Source organism: Rattus norvegicus, chromosome X (assembly GCF_036323735.1).
Source record: "Rattus norvegicus strain BN/NHsdMcwi chromosome X, GRCr8, whole genome shotgun sequence".
Classification (NCBI taxonomy): domain Eukaryota; kingdom Metazoa; phylum Chordata; class Mammalia; order Rodentia; family Muridae; genus Rattus; species Rattus norvegicus.
The window spans coordinates 82,367,967-82,391,062 of NC_086039.1; the positions used below are offsets into that span (position 1 = coordinate 82,367,967).

General features: G+C 41.5%; 2 long non-coding RNA genes and 1 pseudogene across 3 annotated transcripts; 2 read left to right on the forward strand and 1 right to left on the reverse strand.

Moving 5' to 3' along the window:
• Nucleotides 1-773: 773 nt before the first annotated feature.
• LOC134484138 (uncharacterized) lies at nt 774-20,812 on the reverse strand. 2 transcript variants are annotated; one of them, XR_010061543.1, is made up of 3 exons: nt 20,676-20,812; nt 18,679-18,816; nt 774-970 (listed from the first exon to the last, which is right to left on the reverse strand). It is a non-coding gene; the product is annotated as an uncharacterized LOC134484138 (long non-coding RNA). The 2 variants fall into 2 exon arrangements; XR_010061542.1 differs by lacking the exon at nt 20,676-20,812 and adding an exon at nt 19,781-20,194.
• Nucleotides 5,447-6,711, forward strand: LOC134484103 (uncharacterized). Its single transcript, XR_010061449.1, has 2 exons — nt 5,447-6,217; nt 6,268-6,711. It is a non-coding gene; the product is annotated as an uncharacterized LOC134484103 (long non-coding RNA).
• Tubg1-ps1 (tubulin, gamma 1, pseudogene 1) overlaps nt 20,125-23,096 on the forward strand; it is a 37,862-nt pseudogene continuing 34,890 nt past the window's right edge.

The following is a 23,096-nucleotide window of genomic DNA, read 5'->3' on the forward strand; positions in this document are numbered from 1 at the left end:
GCATTGAATTCATTACCCTCATGCTTCAGCTTCCTGAGTGCTAGAATTAGAGGCACGAACTATCACACTCAGTTTAGACTTCTTTCATTTCACCCAGTTAAAGATGTATTTTATTCACATAGAATTGAAATGATGACATATTGTGGTGTGCCCTCTGCTGTATTCACAACACCAGTCCCTTGATCCTGCAGCTACCTGAACATACATGTAGTGTGCTCTTTTAGCAATTCTCAAAATAGCTTCCATAGTAAAAAGCTATACTGCATCTTATTTTCTTAGATCTTAGTACAAATTTGTAAAGAATATAATTTAACAAAATGTAAACTATAGCACGTAACTGTTATGCTGGAACCCCTGCTAGCCCAAGAACAAGATGGAAAAATCTTTGTCTGCTCCCTTTTCTCCAACTATGCCCACAGGGAGAAAAGTTCAGGCTAATATGTCATCACTGCTAGTTTCTGCATTTCAGACAACACACCCAAGCATGCTTGCCCAGGGGCTCAGTTTTTGACCATGTGTGGGCATAATCCCAGTTCCTAGCTGATATTTCATTACTCCTTGCCTAAGCTCTACATACTCCCCCCCCCCTTGTTTTACCCTGGGGACTGGACTCCACTGACCTCCTCCTGTAATATCTATGACCCACTCCCCCTCCAGAGCTGCATATTAATAAACCTACTTTTATCTACTTTTAATCTGGTCTAATCTAGCCTATATCTGTGTCACCAAGAGAGAGAGAAAGCCATATAGTAATGTTTATAGATGACAATATATCAAAATTAAAATTAATTTATTTCTCCATTTTAATAGAAACACGACTCCAATTCTTCCATGCTTCTTAAAGCTTTGGTGGTTTTTTCTCTGAGGCCATTGCTGAGCTTTGAATGTCTTCTGGTGTTGATCTACAGCTTCATCTCTATTCATATTTCCTTAGATTATCCCACAATATCCTGCTCAGAGTATCCCAACCCTAGAAGAGAAGAAACAAAAAACTGTATTTCCCCCTATATAGATTCCTTTTCTAAATGGCAAGACTCTTCCTTAATTTTCCAACTTCCAGCAACCTGGAAAGGTCTTCCTCAGCTGGTGATCCATAAAAGACATTTTTGGTGGTAAGCTGATTGCTGATTGCACTGGTGTAATTACTACTCTGCAGTTATTCATTTACACGTCTGAATGCTTCTCTTCACTTTCCTTCATTTCCCACCTTATAGACAAAAATTTTACAGAGACATTTATTTATGTCTGAGATAAAATAATTTTGCATGTTACCATTAATAGAAAAATGTAATGTTAACTAGCATTCATTGTCATAAGCATTTCTGTTCAATCTATAAGTGTACAAAATAATTTTCGATAAAGTTAAAACCTGAATTTCATGGAATAATTTTATTAGAAAATCAAGATGATATTTTTATCATTTAGTCATAAAGAAGAAACCTTACAGTACCAAGTAAAAACAATAACATTATCACTTGGTCCTAATTAAACGAGGAAGCTGTTTTCATTCTGCTGCAAATCTTACACAGAAGTAAAACATATTTCAATAAAATGTCATTTTCTGTTATACTTTAATTACCTGTGTTTTTATTAATACCCAAACAAAGCAGTGCTTCTGTGGATCATGAAAGTGGCATTTGAAAAATAAGAAAAACATTAGTGATGGAAGTGGTACTTGGTCTGGAAAACATCTGTTGTTCTATTACATTACAGCTATACTTGACTTCCATACAGAAAATTGTTTGCATCTGTCCTCAGCATTTTTTCCAGCACATATCTACAGCATATCACTATATTAACACCCACTGTTTCCTCTGCCACACAACATTTCCCACTGCTGAATCAGTTCTGTTATATATGTCAGGAGGAAAAAGGTGAACATTTATCACGGTTCTAGCAGCATTTAGGAACCCAATCTCAGATATTCTCCTCAGAAGATATTAGAAGGGCTGTTTTCACAAAGTGTTGTCAACCAGCTTTGTATAATTAAATCGAGCAGGTTAAATAATTTGGATCACGTGCAGAGACTATATACTTTCAAGGACACAATGGAGACAGTGATTTTATCCTTTTGTCACACCGTATAGGATTACAGTTTATAGAGCCATTTGGAAAATGTGATCTTCATCCGATTGTTTTGATATCACCAATGAGACTGGAGTAAAGCCACTTAGCTCAGATTTCATTATTTTCCTTACTTCCTTGTATCACTCACAAAGTGAACAGGGTCATAACTCTTGTATGAGGTGAAGAAGAATGGGAAGTGTCTCACTTCCTGGGTATAATGCAGTCTCCTTAGCAAACAACTTGGGCCCGATAGATCCAGTTTTCCTGTTAAAGCTCAGATTTCATGGGCAAGACTGCCTGTTTAGGATGGGGCTTGTCTGATTTTGTTGAAATATTAGATAAGACACTCATTTATCTAATGGTGCTGCCTACTCACTTCTCTGTGCCAGTGCAAACTTTGGCCTATAAACTGCTCTCTCAGGAGCCTCCATTATTAGACGGGGAGGTTCTAAATCTGAAATATGTTACTTTCATTTAATGGAAGTCAAATGAGAAAACTCTGCCATGGAGAAATTATAGATGGTTTATTGTGGCATTCCTACTCCAAAGTTGTTGAGCAAAACATTCCATAGAAATTGAGCTCATCAAAATTGTCCAATATGTTGGGCCTTAAGTAAGTGAGTTAAACTTACATCAAAACCAAGCATTTCCATGCTGCTCTCCCTTTGAGTTTAAGCCTCCGAACTACTGGCAAATGAAGGAGACAATACTAGAGTGACAGCAGAAAGGATGCATAGATTGTCAGCCATATGCCATTAGAGTTTTTAAAAACTGTTTTAACTACCCTGGATTTGAAACTAGATTACCTCAGGTTATACTTTGGCTTTACCATGTACTGTAGAAATCATGCCCTTTTTTATTTTTAATCTCAGAGTATAGGAAATATAAGTACCTGCATCCCTGGTTATATGAGAATATAAAATGCTTAAACCAGTGCTTTTACAGCATGTGTCTAGTGTTTTAGTTATTAAATATTAGCCTTAATAAGCTATACAATCTACTTTTAAAAAGTTAAACCCAGATTTTAAAAACAATATACAGACTTTTTACGCTGAAGACACTGTTTTTTTGCTGTGCATATTTCGTTGTGTTATTTATTTTTGTTCGCTATTTCCTGTGACCTGTGCCCTGTTTTCAGATTGAGAATGTCCAGAAATCAAAACTCCCATTTCAGCAGACAAATCTTATCTATTTCTTACCATGTTAATGGAAAATGAGTCACATTTGTAATGCACTGCCCTTGACTCCTTCACCAAATTTAACTTAGGTTCATAGTGAAAACTTTGGTTGGAATTCGGAAGCACTTTTGGCAAAGATCAACTTTAAGAGGCTGTCATCTGCTAAAAGCTGACCAGTGTCAAGTCCATGACAGATACAGGAAATAGAACAAATGGAAGTTTCCTAGATAGAAAGTATAAAGTATCCTGAATTTATTCTTCACAAATTATAGTTATACACAGCGATTGCAGCTGTCCTAATGCTGACTTGATTCCATATCTGAAAAAGCAGTTTGTTAGCTATATCATTATCTAACCAAATTGCTATGCTAGAAGATACTTTAAATGAACTGAATCTAGTTTATTTCTACTGTTATTTTATTTAACAAGACATTCTTTTTAAATTACTTAATAAATACTAAAGTGACTTTAGAATGCGCAGTATATTGAAATCACTACCAAATATGACTTGTAATTCAGAGAGAACATAGTTTTCCCTATTCAAGAAAGAAAAGAAAGCAAAGGAAGCGTATTGTCTCACTCAGACCATTCCAGGTACTGCTTGATTTTCCTCAAACAGCATCTCGTTTCATTTTATTAAAATTTATTGAGATTTTAATTTGGGCTTGATCTCACGGCTTGTACATATTTGACTTTCGAATTCCAAGAAAAAATTAAACATTTTTTTCTATTATTACAGAGTAACATTTTTTTAGAGGGCAGAAGTTAACTGATTTTGTGTTATCATAGAAGAACAAACTATAATATAAGATTCCGGGTAAATCTGGAATTGATGCTATCCTGACAAAAACAGATATTTTATTCTAAAACACACACAAACTCAAAGTTTAAGAAAACACATGTCAGAAACCATGCGGTAACTAAGACACATTCTCTGTAAAATCACAAGTCACATCATTGTCTTTACTTATGAACCACAATGCTAGTGGTACCATCTCTTACTTTGATCTTTTTGTCCAAAAGATTGTTGAGCTCCTTGAAGACAGACTGTTTATACCGCCATTTCTGATTTTTTTTAAATAAACATTTTGGTGTTATCATTTGGGAACATTTTCAGTTAAACTTCTCTTACCTTTAGTTACAGTCTCATTTCAGTGGTGATTTTAGTTTATTGCTTTCTTATGAAAATTATTTGGGGATACAGAATGGCATCAAATTTCCCAATGGTTAGTGTGTTATGTGGAATTTAAATGTTTAATAAGTCTATCTTAGTCAATTAAAGTCAATATATACTGGATCTCTACTAACTGACAGGCAATATGTTAGAAAATTTACTTACAGTTTGTTTTAGTTATTTTTCTATTGGTGTGAAGAGACACCATGACCAAGATAAATTATACATGAAAAAGTTTATTGAGTCTACAGTTTCAGAGGAAGAACCCATGGCCGTCAGGGCAGGTGTCATGGCAGCAGGCAAACAGGCATGGTGCCAGAGCAGTAGCTAAGAGCTATATCCTTCTTCATAAACACAAAGCAAGCAGGGCTAACTTGGAGGCAGGAGCTTTTGAAACCTGCTCATCTCCAGTGACACATTTTCTTCAGTGAGGCCACACACCCTAATCCTTCCCAAGCAGTTACACAAGTTGGAAACTAAGTATTCAAGCATATGATCTATGGAGCCACTTTCATTCAGACCACCACATTCTACTCCCTGACCTCTATGGGATTATAGCCATCTCACAATGACAAATGTATTCCGGTCCAACTTAAAAAATTCCTATAGTCTTTCACAGTCTTAAGCCTAGTTAAAAGTCTAAACTCTTCTCTGAGACTCAAGATAATCTCTTAAGTGTAATCGCTTATAAAATCACCTAGCAAATTACATAATTCCAACATACAATGCCACAGAATATATATTATCATTCCAAAAGAGAAGAATGAGGGCATAGTGAGGAAATACTGGACCAAATCAAGATGGAATTCAAAGGGCAACCTCCAATCCTGTACCTTTGTGCCCAATGTCAAAAGACTTAGGTGACTTCCCTTCTAGCTTTCCTGACTACAACACACTACTCTGTCTTGGATTCAGTCAACTCCCTTTGTGCAGCTCCCCATTGGGAGATACCTACCTCACAGCACTGGCATCTCTACCACATTTGAATCTCCAACCCAAACCAAGCTTTACTTCTACAGTTTCACACTGAAAGACCCCAGCTTAACAGCAGTAACGCCATTTTGCAAGGCTGTACTTAAGATGACTGGTTCAGGGAAAGGTTAGAACACTGAGTACACAGCGGCTGCCAAGCAAGATATGTTTGGTTGAAGGCCTGGCAACAGGACGACTTCGGTTGAGCACCTGACAATGAAAAAAAGCCCCAGGAGAGGTCCCACACCCTGGTGGGGGGCCGAGTCAGTCGTTATGTTCCAAGAAGGTAGCTAAGAAACTTGCCCCCGGGCTGAACCCTTGGGGGGCCGAGTCAGCCGTTATGTTTCAGGAAGGTAGCTAGGAAACTTGCCCCCGGGCTAAACCCTTGCCATATTAGAATCCACCAATTATATTCCTGTAACCATGCATCTGCTTCTGTATGCTTGCTTCTGCTCCCCAAAATCCTATAAAAGCCCATCCTTGGTTCCGTGGGGCGCGCCAGTCCCCCGAGTGACTGAAGCGCCCGCAGGTGCCTGTGCCTGTGTATCCCGACAATAAACCAAATCCTCTTGCTGATTGCATCCTGTGGTGTCTCGGTCTGGTCTTTGGAGTTGGAGGGTCTCCATCCTGAGGGAAAGTTCTCCCTGAGAGCTTTTCATTTGGTGCGTTGGCCGGGAAAGGAGATCCTCCACCCAGGGACCACCGACCACCCACTGGGAGGTAAGCCGGCCGGCGTCTGTCTGTCTGTCTGATTTTGTCTCGTTCTGCCTTATTCTGTCTGTTCTGTGAGCGCTCAGCCAGGTCTGTTCTGTGAGCGCTCAGCCAGGTCTGTTCTGTGAGCGCTCAGCCAGGTCTGTTCTGTGAGCACTCAGCCAGGTCTGTTCTGTGAGCGCTCAGCCAGGTTGTTTGGAATTTGGGCGGGACGAAGAAGGAGCTGACGAGCTCGGACTTCTCGCCCCGCAGCCCTGGAAGACGTTCCAAGGGTGTTGGGGCCCGACTTTTCGGGGCCCAATCTGGGAGAGGAGAAAGATCCGGACTAACGGCACTCTGTCTGTATTTTTGGCTTTCAGAGGGCCCCGGACCTTTGCCACCTCCATCTGACTTTTTGCTTTCAGTTTGGTACCAAAGCCGTGCAGCACGCCTGTCTGTTGTTTGTTTGACTGTTGGTGTTGTTTGTTTTCTCTGTGTTCTAATCTTCCTTAGAACTAACATGGGACAGTCCCTAACAACGCCCCTAAGTCTCACTCTTGATCATTAGAAAGACGTCCACGACCAGGCACACAACCAGTCCGTCGAGGTTAAAAAAAAAAAAAAAGAAAATGACAGACTCTCTGCACATCCGAGTGGCCCACTTTCGGAGCGGGATGGCCAATGAATGGCACATTTAATAAGATCATTATTTTACAGGTTAAAGATCGGGTCGTCCACGGACATCCTGACCAGGTTTCTTATATTATCACTTGAGAGAGTCTCGCCTTAACCCCCCCCCCCGGGCGGAACCCTTCGTGGACCCGAATTGGCCTCCCCTCAACCCCCAGTCTGTCCCCTCTGCCCCGCCCGGTCCGCCGGCCACGTCTTCCTCTCTCTACCTTTGTGAAATCAGAGCCTTCTAAGAAACCTGTCCTCCCGGCAGACCCAAACTCCCCTCTCATAGATCTTCTCTCTGACAGGCCCGGCTAAAACAGAGGAGGCAGAGCCGCCGGCCAGATCAGTTGCCGGGCCACAGTCTGATAAGGGTTTCTCCCCTGTCGCAGGGAGATTACACAATAAGCGCGAGGTGATGCCAGATTCAACCTCCCAGGCTTTCCCACTTAGACAGGGAACCGGTGGCCAGACCCAATACTGGCCGTTTTCAGCAGCTGACATTTACAATTGGAAACAACACAACCCTTCTTTCTCCAAAGATCCGGTGGCACTCACCGACCTAATAGAATCTGTTTTACTTACCCACCAGCCTACTTGGGATGACTGCCAACAGCTCTTACAGGCCCTCTTAAAAGAGTGTTCCTAGAGGCCAGAAAGCATGTTCTGGGAGATGATGGGCGTCCCACCCAGCTGCCTGAGGACCAAACTGGGATTTTAATACAGCTGAAGGTAAGGGACACCTACGCCTTTATCGCCAGTTGCTTCTAGCGGGTCTCCGAGGGGCTATACGACGCCCTACTAATTTGGCTCAGGTAAAACAGGTATTACAGGAAGCAGGGGAAAACTCCCTCCACCTTTCTAGAGAGACTTAAGGAGGCCTACCGTATGTACACTCCCTATGACCCAGATGACCCAGGACAAATGACGAGTGTCTCTATGTCCTTCATCTGGCAGGCTGCTCCAGATATCAGGACTAAGTTACAGAGGTTAGAAAATTTGCAGGGCTATACATTACAGGATTTACTTAAAGAAGCTAAAAAGATTTTTAATAAGAGAGAGATAAAAAAAGAAACAAAGAATTGAGTCGAATCTTGGCCGCCGTAGTTCAGGGCCAAAAAAGGAAGGGAGATAGGGGGGAGCTCGAAAGGGGCTGAAGCTGGATAAAGATCAATGTGGCTATTACAAAGAGAAAGGGCACTGGGCCAGAGAGTGCCCCAAGAAGCCTGGCGGACCCCGAAAGCCTCGACCACGAACCTCTCTCTTGGCTCTAGATAAAGATTAGGGAGGTCAGGGCCAGGAGCCCCCCCTGAGCCCAGGGTAACGCTTAAAGTTGGGGGGCAGCCGGTTACTTTCCTGGTAGACACAGGAGCCCAGCATTCAGTCCTCACCCAAGCTTCAGGACAACTCAGCGACCGGACGGCCTGGGTACAAAGAGCTACTGGTGAGAAACAATACCGATGGACTACAGACCGCCGGGTTCAGCTGGCTACCGGTAAGGTGACCCATTCCTTCTTACATGTTCCGGACTGCCCGTACCCTCTGCTGGGCCGTGATCTGCTCACCAAACTAAAAGCACAAATTCATTTTGAGGAAGGAGGGGCCCAAATAACTGGCCCCCACGGAACTCCCCTTCAAGTTCTAACCCTATAAACCGGGACAGGACACTGGCTTGGGCAGAGACTGGTGGGATGGGGTTGGCGCTCCAACAGCCCCCCTTAATTACAACTCCAGTCTCCATAAAACAATACCCCCTGTCATATGAAGCTTATCAAGGTATAAGGCCTCACATTACGAGGCTTCTAGATCAAGACATCCTAATCCCCTGCCGGTCACCTTGAAATACGCCTCTTCTGCCTGTTAAGAAACCCGGCACTGGAGATTATAGGCCAGTACAAGACTTGAGAAAGGTCAACAAGAGGATAGAAGATATTCATCCGACTGTTCCAAACCCTTACAATTTGCTCAGTAACTGTTCATCGATGAGAAACAGGGGTATGCTAAAGGGGTCCTAACACAAAGGTTGGGACCCTGAAAACGCCCTGTGGCCTACCTGTCTAAGAAATTGGACCCTGTGGCCTCCGGCTGGCCACCGTGCCTAAGGATGGTGGCTGCTATTGCTGTCCTGATCAAGGATGCTGGAAAATTGACTTTGGGACAGCCACTCACCATCCTAGCACCCCACGCAGTGGAGGCCTTGGTAAAGCAGCCCCCAGACCGCTGGCTCTCTAATTCTCACACCAAGCCTTGTTACTGGATGCAGAACGGGTTCAGTTTGGGCCCGTAGTCACCCTCAATCCTGCCACCTTGCTTCCTCTACCAGAGGAGGCAGAACAGCATGACTGCCTAGAAGTACATGGGACCAGGCTGGACCTATCGGACCAGCCTCTTCAGAATGCTGACCACACATGGTACACGGATGACAACAGCTTCTTGGCAGAGGGAGAGCAAAAGGCTGGAGCTGCGGTCACTACGGAGGACAAAGTGATTTGGGCGAAAGCCCTGCCTGCTGGTACCTCCACACAACGGGCTGAACTCATCGCCTTGACTCAGGCGCTCAAGATGACAAAAGGTAAGAGGCTAAATGTATATACAGACAGCCGTTATGCCTTTGCCACGGCACACATCCACGGGGAGATCTACCGGAGGCGGGGGCTGCTCACATCTGAGGGTAAAGATATGGCTAAAATTCTGGCCCTCTTAGAAGCCCTATTCTTGCCCAAAAGACTGAGTATTATACATTGTCCAGGACACCAGAAAGGGCACAACCCAGAGGCACGAAGAAACCGGCTGGCCGATGCCACAGCTCCAGAAGCGGCCATGAGCAAACAAATCTTGTCCTTAAATAGCCCAGACCAACCCACGCCCCCACCAGTGGGACAAACCAGTTGGGTTTACGCCCATGAGGACATAGAGCTCCTAGAAAAAAAAAATGGGGGCCATCTACCACCCTCAACTAAAACAGTGGGTCTACAAAGGAAAGACAGTTATGCCAATAAAAATGACTTTTAAATTGATCTCCTTTTTACATAAATTAACCCATTTGGGGTTTAAGAAGATAAAAACCTTACTAGATCGGGAAGAGATAAATCTGTGTTTTTTTTGAATCGGGACAAAGCGATACAAAAGGTAACTGAGAGTTACAAAGCGTGCGCTCAGGTTAACCCGGGAAAGACCATGATTGGACAAGGAGTTCGTCCTAGGGGACACCGTCCCGACATCCATTGGGAAATTGATTTTACTGAAATTAAACCAGGTATATATGGATACAAGTATCTCCTAGTGTTTATAGACACCTTCTCAGGATGGGTCGAAGCCTTCCCCACAAAGCACGAGACTACAAAAATGGTCACCAAGAAGCTCCTCGAGGAAATCTTTCCCAGGTATGGCATGTCTCAAGCGTTGGGGTCGGACAACGGGCCCGCTTTCGTCTCCCAAGTAAGTCAGTTGGTGGCCAAATTGCTGGGGATTGATTGGAAATTACATTGTGTCTATAGACCCCAGAGTTCAGGTCAGGTAGAACACATGAATAGAACAATTAAGGAGACTTTATCCAAACTTACGCTTGCAACTGGCTCAAAGGATTGGGTGGCCCTCCTTCCCCTAGCTCTATATCGGGCCCGGAATACCCCGGGCCCCCATGGTCTAACTCCTTTTGAAATAATGTATGGAGCACCACCCCCATTTGTCCATTTCTTTGATTCAAACATTGCTGATTTTGCTGACAGCCCTTCTCTGAGGGCCCATTTACAGGCCCTACAGATTGTGCAGAGAGACGTCTGGAGACCTTTGGCCACTGCTTACCAGGACAAGCTTGAGCATCCGGTGGTGCCACACCCGTTCCAGATTGGAGACACCGTGTGGGTACACAGACACCAGACCAAGAATCTCGAGCCACGGTGAAAAGGACCCTACACCGTCCTCCTGACTACCCCGACCGCCCTAAAGGTAGACGGAGTCTCGGCTTAGATCCACACACCACACGTCAAGGCAGTCCGGTCTGAGGAATTGACTAATAACAACACTACACCCCAGACATGGAGAGTTCAGCGCACTCCAAACCCCTTAAAGTTAAAACTCCTACGTGGCTCCTCCTAGCCCTTTTGTGGCCTAGAGTCAGTGAGGGAATAAGCCCCCACCAGACAGAAATTTCTTGACCAAGTCGAGTGAAAGATTTCACTCAAAGTTAACAAAAAAAAAATGGGGGAATGAAAGACCCCAGCTTAACAGCAGTAACGCCATTTTGCAAGGCTGTACTTAAGATGACTGGTTCAGGGAAAGGTTAGAACACTGAGTACACAGCGGCTGCCAAGCAAGATATGTTTGGTTGAAGGCCTGGCAACAGGACGACTTCGGTTGAGCACCTGACAATGAAAAAAAGCCCCAGGAGAGGTCCCACACCCTGGTGGGGGGCCGAGTCAGTCGTTATGTTCCAAGAAGGTAGCTAAGAAACTTGCCCCCGGGCTGAACCCTTGGGGGGCCGAGTCAGCCGTTATGTTTCAGGAAGGTAGCTAGGAAACTTGCCCCCGGGCTAAACCCTTGCCATATTAGAATCCACCAATTATATTCCTGTAACCATGCATCTGCTTCTGTATGCTTGCTTCTGCTCCCCAAAATCCTATAAAAGCCCATCCTTGGTTCCGTGGGGCGCGCCAGTCCCCCGAGTGACTGAAGCGCCCGCAGGTGCCTGTGCCTGTGTATCCCGACAATAAACCAAATCCTCTTGCTGATTGCATCCTGTGGTGTCTCGGTCTGGTCTTTGGAGTTGGAGGGTCTCCATCCTGAGGGAAAGTTCTCCCTGAGAGCTTTTCACACACATTGGCCTTTCTGGGCATCCATGCAGGGACCCCATATCATAGGCTTGGTCTAAGCAAATTTTTAAACTCAAAGGTAGATTTTAAAAGCCCTTTACTCCTCTATTTTTCATGAATCTGAGGACAGAACCATCACAGGCCCAATGTTGTCAAGGTCTACTGCCTGCTTATAAGGAAGCCTAACCTCCTTCTTGAGTTAAATTTGCATAAGATTTGTTTTGTTATTTATTTTATGAACAGATAATCCCTTAGGTCATTTTTATCTTCAAGAAGATAAAAGTTTACCTGGTGGAACATTGCCCAGAGGGCAAATCTCTGAAGATAGTCTAATATAAGTTTTATCCACTGCTATTTTGACTGACATTAATCTTGGGTTTTCTCTGATAATACTATCAGAAAACCAAGACTTTTAGAGCTGGACACACTTAATACATCAACTTTTCACATTCAGAATTCTTGAGCAAATTTTTTTGAGGAAGAAAGGCATATTCATTTTATTTATTTGTTTGTTTATTCATTCATTCATTTATAATGCTTAATGTTAATAATGTACCATATACTATCTTATTTATTATTAACCAATAACAGTAATATTACAAAGTAAAAATATTTGATCTCCAATCACTACTTAAAATTATTAAGTTTCATGCAAACTTAATAATTATCACAAGGGGCAACATGGCTAGTAGTGTCTTAGTCACTGTTCTATTGCTATGAAGAGACACCATGACAAAGAAAACTTTTATAAAGGAAAACATTTAATTGGGGGCTTGCTAACAGTTTCAGGGTCTTAGTCAATTATCATAATGGCAGGGAGTTAGTAGCAGGTAGGTGTGATGCTGGAGAAGTCTGATCCACATACAGAGACATAGATAGATAGATAGATAGATAGATAGATAGATAGATAGATAGATAGATAGATAGACAGACAGATGGACAGATGGATGGACAGATAAATGATAGATAATCAGCCTGGTGTAGCCTTTTACAACCTGAAAGCACAGCCCCCAATGACACACTTCCTCCAAAAGTGCCATACCTCCTAATTCTATACAAATAATGCTACTTCTTGGTGACTAAACATTCAAGTGGATGAACCTATGAGGACCATTCTTATTAAAAACACCTCAAACAGTGATGCTCATGTGAACAAACTGCCTTAGTGATAGTACTGTCTTCTCTGAATGATAAACATTAAAGCAAATAGCATCATAGTTTTACAGTACGATTAAAACCAGAGATAGAAATTTGCTCAAAGACTTATAGCTTTGAAAGTGAGACAGCAAGGCTGGATCCCCCCCAGTGTAGGGGACTATCAGGGTGGGGAGGTGGGGAGAGGTGGGTGGCTGGGTGGGAGAAAGGGGATAACATGTGAAATGTAAATAAACAAAATAAGCAATAAAAATTAAAAATATATTGTATCATTAAAATCTAAACATTCTTTACCATATCAACAGATGAATGAACTAAATTTAATCAATACATCACCCATAATCTAAAATCAGTAAACATATACAGGGAACAAAAAAAAAGCACTCTGGCCAAAATTCTCAACAATTTGTAAGGAAAAGTGTGTCTAAAATAATTTGTAATAAAAATAAAATGAACCCAGTGATAGAATGGGTTCATTTATTGTTTTGCATAGCAAGGAAACAATGAAACTGTCTTGGTACCACAATCTCAGTTATTAGTCCTTCTGCCTTAGCAGTCCTAGGAATATCAGTAAGAAAAACTAAAAATCAATAAAAGGCCTAGGATTGAAAACAAAGATATAAAGATATCACCAATTGTGGATTTTATAATTATCTTGAACAAATATTAATATGGAAGTTTATCAAGGGTATTACATTAGGAAGAGCAACACAGAAATATTGTTTTGGTCTTGTATAACCACAAGTTATAATGAAATATAACAAAACTGATTAATAAATCAAACATGGTCAATACTTTTTAAACAAATGCAATGTTACAGTATGTTGTAGTGAACATATAACCTCTGAACTCTCCACATGATAACACAATATGGATTGATATCTTGTTCTACTTAGAGTTAGTATCAGTGTTTTGGCTTTAAGTCATAGCTTTTAACTCAACTCTGTGTTGAGAGACCAAATCTTTTGGGTTCAGACTCCATTTTAGAGAACCTAAGTTCTAAAGTTGAACTCAAATGAACTAACAGGCCAGTACTTAGCACCAGTTTCCAGGTGTCTAGCACCAGTTTCCAGGTTATTCCCCAACAAATCTGTACTGCCAGGTTACAAGCCCAACCCTGCCACTTCCCTTCCTAACAACAACCAATCAGGAGGAAAATAAGTTTGTTTGGCTCCCAGCAACAGTCAATTATATTAAAGGCCTTAATGCCCCTCCCCCACCAATCAGAAGTATACCAGTCTAGGTACCTCCTTCTTGCCTCTATAAATGCTTCTCTAAAACTAGGCCCAAGGCTCCACCTTCCGGCTGTGTCAGAGTTGGCAGGGAGCCCAAGCTCGAAATTGAACAAAGAAACCCTAATGTGATTACATTGGCTCCTCAGATGGTCTTTTGGGGGTTCATGAACGTTTCCTCCCACAACAGTGTCATGACTCATGATTCCTGTTAAGTTTTGATTTTGTGGTAAGGACATTTGGAACATGTAAACAGTTAGGAAAGGGTAAAATGAATAGAAGAGAAAAATTGGCTCCTAACTACCTAACCATTCTAATTTATTTTCAAAAGAGCATCGGAAATGTAGAGCTGAACATAGGCATTTGATGGATATTATCAATCCTTGAACATAAAGAAAACCAAACAAACAAGACAAAACAAAACAACCAAACTAAAATTTAAAAAAGACATGTTTAAGAAACCTAATAGAAATCTCAATAAAAAATATGATATTCCATGTTCATGGATAAGAAATTAGGATACAAGTAGGTGAGATTTCAATTAAAAATCACAAGGAATTTTATTTATTTATTTATATTTCTATCTTTTGTTTATTTACATCCCAAATGCTGCTCAACTTCCCCTTCCCCTCCCCTTCCTCTTTGACTCTGAGAGGGCAAACCCCCAATATTCCTCCACCATGGTGTATCAAGTATCTTCAGGATTAGGTGAAGATTAGATCCAGATCAGGTCAAAATTAGTTGACACTGTTAGTTTTCCTGGAAAATCACAAGGAATTTTGTACATGATGTATGCAGTTTGACAAGTTGATCTTTAACATATATTACAAAACAAACCATCAAAAATGGCTGAAAAATAATGCAAACTGATACATATTTATCACTGTGTACAACACTCAAGTCCAAATGGATAAAAAAACTCAACATATACTGAATCTAATAGAAGAGAAAGTGCAGAATGGCTTTAAACACAATGACCTAGGAGTCAAGTTCCTGAACAGAACACCAATAACTCCAGCACTATGATTGACAATAAATGGGACCTCATGAAACTGGGAAGGTTCAGTAAGGCAAAGGACACCATCAATAAAACAAAACAATAGCCTCAGAATAGGAAAAGAATCTCACCAACCCCATATCTAACAGAGACCTAATATCCAAATATATAACAACTCATGAAACTAGACACCAATAAACCAAGTAATCTTATTAAAATAAGGTACAGATCTAAACAGATACTTCTCAAGAGAAATCTCAAGTGGCTGAGAAAGACTTTAAATGTTCTTATATCCATAGCCACCAGAGAAATGCATATCAAAATGACTTTGAGATTTCATCTCACACCTACCTGTCAGAATGGCTAAGATCAAAAACACAAGCTACAGCTCACACTGGTAAGGATGTGGAGGAAGAGGCACACACTCCCATTGCTGGTAGGAGTACAAATTAGTACAGTCGCTATGGAAATCAATGTGGCGGTTCCTCGAAAAATTGAGAAACAATTTACCTCAAGAGCCAGTTATACCACTCTTGGACATATACCCAAAGGATGCTCCATCCTTCCAGAAGGACGTTTGCTCAACTCTGTTCATAATAACTTTATTCATAATAGTCAGAAACTGGAAATGTTCCTCAACCAAAGAATGGATACAGAAAAGTTGGTGCATTTACACAATGGAATACTATTTAGCTATTAAAAACAATGACATCATGAAATTTGCAGGCAAACTGATGGAACTGGAAAAGATGGTCCACTCTGAGTGATGTAACCAAGACCAAGGGGGAAAAAACACATGCTATGTACTCAACTAATAGATAGTCATTAGCTATTAAGTAAAGAACAATTGTACTACACTTCACAGGCCTTGAGAGTCTAAGTAACAAGGAGGGCTTAAGAATGGAGGCATGGATCTTCCTGGGGAGGGGAAATAGAATAGATTTCCAAGTTTAACTGTAGGTAGGTGGGTATGGATAGGAACAGGAAGGACCAGGCAGGGCTGCATGGAACAGATGAAAGGAGAGAGTAGTGGGAGAGATGACTGGAATTAGGCAGCATTTGAGGTGTGATGTAAAAACCTAGTACAATGGAAACTCTCTGGAATCCACTAGAATGACAGAGCAAAGTCTTTTAGTAATGGGAGATACAGAGCCCAAATCAGCCATCTTCTTTAAGGCAAAGCTCCTAACAGTGAGACTAGAACATCAACCCAACCTCAAAACCTTTGACCTACAATCTGTCCTGCCAGTAATGAGCCAGGGCAATGGTGGCCCTGAACTTGTGGGTATGTCCCAGAACTTGTGCGTGTGGTCAACTTCACTGGTTTAACTTGATGCCCATGTCACAAGAGGGAACCTATTCCTGAGCTGCCTGGATGGTCAGGAACCAGAGGCTGGATAGCCCAGAAACATAGGATAGAAACAACATGAGTAGCAAAAAAAATCAATGAAAATTATCCTTAATGATGTTCTGTTATACAGTGCCAAGCATAGTTGTCATCAGAGAGGTTTCACCCGGCAACTGATAGATACAGATGCAGAAAGCCCTGCCAAACACTAGGTGGAGTGAGAGGAACCCTGCAAAAGAGTGGGAAGGAAGAATTGTAGAAACCAGAAGGGGTCAAAGATACTAGGAGAACACAACCCACAAAAATCAGCTAAGTAGTCCTCATAACAACTCATAGAAACTGAAATGACAAACATGGACCCTGTATGGGACTGCACTTTGCCTTCTGTATATACCTTATGGTTGAGTAGCTTGATGTTCTTGTGGGACTCCCGATAGTATGTGTGTGTGCCGGGTGTGGGGGGATTTCTGACTCTTTTGCCTACCCTTGAGGCATTTTTCTTCTTGCTGGGTTGCCACATCCAGGGTGATATGAGGATTTATGCCCAATCTTATTGTATCTTGTTAGGCTGTTTGGAAACAGAAGAGAAATTGATCTGGTGGAGAGAGTAAGTTGGAGGAGGGACTGGGAGGAGTGTAGGGAGAGAAATCTGCAGCAAGATATAATTGTATGAGAGAAGAATAAAAGCTAAAAGAGAAAATGAATGTCAGAAACAACTTTGAAGAAAAAAGTGAAGTGGCTGACCCCAGGTTTCAAACTATGTTATAAAAGTCATAATAATGAAAATATTTTAAGTGTATAATGAAAAAACATATACTAACATTGAATACAAAGTCCAGAAACAGTGGACATAAAGGCATTAGATATTTGATAATGGCAGTGCTTCAGATTGCTGTGGAAATTAGTTTAAAAATTGGGGAAGTATAACATACATAGAGAAAAATTTATGATAGCTTTTCATCTCAGCATTCAGGAGGCAGAGACTAACAAATCTCTGTGAGTTTGAGTTCAACTTGGTCTACACAGTGAATTCCAGGTCAGCCAGGGACGCACAGTGAGACTCTGTCTCAAATCTTTAAAAAAAGGCTATGATAATTTTAGATCTTATATAATACTTACAAGTAAATTTCAGGAAGTTCGAAGAATTAGGCATTCAAGACAAAACCTAAACGACACTGGGAAAACATATAGATTATCTTCATGGTATTGAGTGGGGATGACTTTCCAAAACAATATGCAAAGTTGAAAAGCTATAAAGGAAAATAGTAAACAGCTTGCCTATATCAAAATAAAAATCTTGGGGAAAATAAAACCACACCACAAACAAGTTAAAAGTCATACAGGAAACTCTATCTGCAATAAACATAATAGAAGTGTAACATGTTGAGTATAAAAAAGTACTTAGTCATAATAGTAGTCAAACTTTAAATGAGACTCCAAGGAACTGTCAAAATTACCAGTAAACGCATGTCTAAATTTGTATGAAATAGGGAGATGAAAGCTAAAAAGTATGATATAACTTTGATTCATCATATATCAGATTGATATATAAAGCCTGAAATAATAATACCATCTAGTTTTTAATAAGTACAAATCAGTCTTTTGGAAGTATTTTTGTATCAAAAATCTAATATATATCTATATATATATATCTATATCTATAGATATATATATATATACATATATATATATATATATATATATATATATATATATATATATATATATATCCAGCATTTGACCTTAAAGAATTTCTTAGATATATGTATGAACAGGTATCTACGAGAGGTTGACTTAATAATTGCTTGAAATAGTCACATAAATAGAAAAAATAGAAGCAATTTGCTCCTGGCATTTTTATTTGGCTTCCTTAATTCTTAATTCTTTTTTGGCTCAACTTCCAGCATATTCTACAGACTCCTCTTTGTTTCTCTTAGGACTTCTTTTAGAGCAGTACCTCAGTGTTCCTGTCTCAGGAGGGCACATGGAGTAACAAGATGTTGAATCTTAGATGCTTGGGCTTCTTGACTTCTAACATTAAGGGCTTTCTGATAACATAATTACAGATATTATTTCTTTAGAGAGCTTGAAAAGCTTTTAGATTCTGATAGCTCTGTGAGGCAAGGCACAGTATCTGTTGGTCAGCATTCAACTTCTCTCCACAAGCCACCCCCTCTTCCCCCTTGTTTTACAATAACCAATTCGAGGACACTCAGATTGCCATCTACAGTGCATCCATGAACTGACTTGCATGCTCTTACTCCACTTCTCTTGTATATAATAGAATGATTCTTATTTAATAGTAGGTCCATTATGTCAGGGGGCAAGATGCCTTGTGTCATGGGAAAACTTTGCTATTATCACCAATTTGGACCACATTACCTTTCTGCTCTTCACCCAGAGCACCCAAGAACTGCAGCTATTCACTGTCCATTTGTGTTCACTGTCCATGTCAAGGAGCTTCTGACAGCTGCTGGATGGGAAGGAGATACTCAGCTTCATCTTGACACAGCTTACCATCTAGGAAGCACCATGAAAAGTAGCACATGACACATTTTTGATACATAGAATTTTTACCCCAGTATTTCTTGTCTGTTCAAATTATAACACAAACGGCGCTTATCATTCAAATTTCCGTGGATCTCCTCCTAGTTACGTCTGAAGTATCAATTGCCAAAGACACTTAGGGACTTCCATGTATTTTAACCTGTATAACATCAGTTACTGTTCGCTGGAGGGGGAAAATTCTGTAAATATGCATAATCATGGAATGTGTAACAAATACCTTTTCACAGTACGAGTTTGAATTTCACACATCTGCTAATTTTGTCACACAGCCAATTTTTTTTTGTTTTTAATAGCATTTACTTCTTAAAATATAATGTGGAGACTGTGCAATACCACTTACTTCAAAGGAGAATCTGCATATTTATACTTACTGCCTCTTGTCCTGGAATCTTATAGTTATCGCTTTTTAACAAGCAAATTAAAATAAACCACTAAAATCAGGTAACTAGAAATATATGCTTGATTCACTGTCAATTCTCTAGCACAAATGCTGGTGTAGCCCTTTTAGAGCAAACAGTGACCTGGTAATTAGGAAACATGAGTCTAAAGTTGGCTCTGTCTTAATTCATAGGACACCAATGCTAACTTTCACCAAAGTGTCTTTTTATGTACCAGGAACTTTACTGTGTTTTTCCCAGGGATTTCTCACTGATCCAACCATACAAAAATCATCCGCAGCAAGTGCTATCATGATTCCCATGCGACATACAAGGAAACTGAAAGCCAGAGACTGAGAGGATTTGCTAAGGGTTACAGTGAACAAGTGACATCAGGATTCAAATTCAGATTTGACTTCAAAGTCTTAGATCCTCAGTTTCCCCAAATACAAAAGTGAGATATTTTGTCTGTTAAAATTTCCTCCATCAAGATGGCGCCGTGCCGGGCTCTTCTCCTTTGCCGTTAGGCTGCTGCTCACCCTTTCTATCAACTCAGCGCGGTATGTCGTCTCCTGCAGCATCAGAGTCATTCTGATTGTTGGGCTTTCGGGAGCCAGGTTCTCTCGTGCCTGGAGCCATAGGACAAGATGGCGCTCGCAAGATGACCGCGTAGGCGCTCGGGCCTGGGCTGTAAGCTCTGAGGTGGCTAGGGACAAAGGCGGCGGGCTGAGGCGTGAGGGTGGGGCGCGCCCTTGCAGTGGTGCCGCATGGGACAGGCGCCGCGCTTCCGGTCAGCTGCTGTGGAGACTCGGCCAACGGTTTTGGTATGAACAGGATTCGGATTCATGTCTTGCCAACGAATCTGGGGTGATACGGTTTTGGTATGAACAGGATTCGGATTCATGTCTTGCCAACGAATCTGGGGAGTATCACCCCAGTGCCCAGATCTCTTGTTCGTTCACTCACCGCCCGTGCTCTCAGCCGCGTCTGGAGGGGCAGGAGTTTTGCCTTAAGCATATTCTTGAAGACAAGAATGCACCCTTCAAACAATGTAGTTACATTTCGACAAAGAATGGGAAAAGATGCCCCAGTGCTGCCCCAAAACCCGAGAAGAAAGATGGGGTGTCTTTCTGTGCTGAACATGCTCGAAGGAATGCCCTAGCACTTCATGCTCAAGTGAAGAAGAGTAACCCAGGCCCTATGGGTGAAACCCTCTTGTGCCAGTTGAGCTCATATGCTAAAACAGAGCTGGGCTCGCAGACCCCAGAGAGTAGCCGAAGTGAGGCGAGCCTGATACTGGACATGCAGGTGTCTATACAGCTGAGGAGGTGGCTCGTATTATGAGAGAAAAGCTGATACGTTTGCAGTCTTTGTACATTGATCAGTTTAAACGACTACAGCACCTGCTCAAAGAGAAGAAGCGCCGTTACTTACATAATCGGAAAGTGGAACACGAAGCTTTAGGTAGTAGTCTCCTGACTGGCCCCCAGGGACTTTGGGCCAAAGAGAGAGAGAATTTAAAGCGACTAAAATGTCTCAGGCGATACCACCAACGCTATGGAGTAGAAGCCTTACTACACAGGCAGCTGAAGGAACGCAGAATGCTGGCCACAGAGGGGGCTGCTCAACAGGCTCATACCACTCGTTCCAGTCAGAGGTGCTTAGCCTTTGTGGATGATGTTCACTGCTCCAATCAGTCTCTTCCAAAGACCGGACACTGTCTTACCCATATCTGTCAGGATACAAATCAGGTTCTCTTCAAATGCTGCCAGGGATCTGAAGAGGTACCCTGCAACAAGCCAGTTCCTGTTAACCTTTCTGAGGACCCCTGCTGTCCATTGCACTTCCAGTTGCCTCCTCAGATGTATAAGCCCGAGCAGGTACTGTCTGTGCCAGACGATCTGGAAGCAGGCCCCATTGATCTGTACTTGAGTGCTGTCGAGCTTCAGCCCACTCAAAGTTTACCACTGGAGTTCATTGATGACTTGGTGTCTTAGGTGATGGCATGCCATGCCCTCCATCACCCTTGCTCTTTGATCCCTCCCTAACTCTAGATGATCATTCCGTCACAGAAATTGCCGGAGGCTCAGGAGAGATACAGGTGGCTGGGGATGGGTGCAGATCCCAGGGACGTCATAATGTAGAGAAAAACCTGTGCATCATTCCCTCAGCGTGGATTGGCTACTGCAAATGGAAAACCAGAGCCCACTTTTATCAGTTGACAGTTCATTCTGAGATTGTTCACCGCCTTTGGATTTGAACTCTCCATTCTTCAGACAAGTGTATCTCTGATCATCTCTCACTGAACAGGGACAGCTCAGACCACGTTGTTTCCTTCGGGGCTTGAGAGTGCTGTAGACTAACATAACCCAAGTCTGCGTGGATGACAAGTTAGTATTTAAGTTTTGGGATTTTTTTGCGAGGAAGAGTGTGAGGTGATCCCTGCCTTTGTGATGCAGTGCCTATTGGAGACTGCCTGGGAAAGAGGCTTTTATAATGGGACTTCTGAGCCGTGGACAGAGATCCACGTTGATGTCTAGGCTGGGTTGGTTGTGGTGAAGAACGGTGCTCTTCAGGTGTTGGCTCTTAGTATCTGTAGCCATATCTAAAGCCTGTATTTAAGCCTTTCCTCTGCTCCACATAATTGGGCAATATAAACCCCCATTCCTAGTGAATTGACTGAGAAAAGCAGGTCACAGGTCTGGGCTCTCCTTAATTATTCTTGCTTTTAATTTATGTAAATTTCTGTGGTGACTCCTTCATGTAAGATATAGTGAAATTATTGTATATAGTTTCTATTAAATGTTAAAATGTTATGAAAATAAAAAAATTCCTCCATCTTTTCATTTTCACAAATTTTACTTATTTAAAAGTAGTTTTAATTCTTTAAGAATTTCACATAATGTAATTTGATCATATTCACTGGCCACTCCCCCTATAACTACCCCCAGATCTACTCCTACCTCTTTACTGCCTCTTAACTTCATATCATTTTTTTCTTAATAATCTACCAGTTCCAATTTCTGTTGTCCATATACTCATGGGAATTGAGCTATCCACCAAGATGTGGTTGGCCTACCAACAACCATACTCTTAAAAAAGAAAAATCTGTCTTTTCCTTCCCTAAAGATATCAACTTTCAACAGCTCTTCAGTTAGGTCTCCAGGACTAATGAGCATATTCGCTGTCCATAGTAGACTGGATTGATGGTGAGCAGACATCTACAGCTGCTCTGAGTTAAATGAGTACAGTTTTGCTTTTATAACAGATGATTTGAGATATGGTTTGAACAAATGTTTTGGCAAATTTTTTGTCAATATGTTCTTTCAATATTTTATTTTTATGTGTATATGTGTATCCTTGATCTTGTTCACTATGGCTTACTACTACTACTGACTACTAAGAATGGGAAGGCCACAAAGGACTATCATGAATACCCCAAGGTTCCATTAAAAGAGGACATTCACAATCCTTTATCGGGAACCATAGCTCATAGCTTTATCAACCTCAATTCTAATAACTATGTATTAGACATTCATATTTTCACCTTTCCAGAGGATATTCCTTTCTTCATTCCAGATACTTATTTAGGCAGTTTTCCAGACATCACTATACATCTATCTACCATAATCTATAAGATCCATAAGACATCTTCAATTCTGTAGCTTTAACACATACACTTACAGAACGTTTTATAAGCTAGGTAAACCAACTATGAGAAATTCCAACTATGAGCTGGAAAACAAGCTATGTGCACTTAATGTCCTGGTAGGTATTGACAAGCTACCCCTCATAGGAAAAGATCTTGCCAATTTATATACTGATATATGAGTATTTTTCCTCATACTCACCATT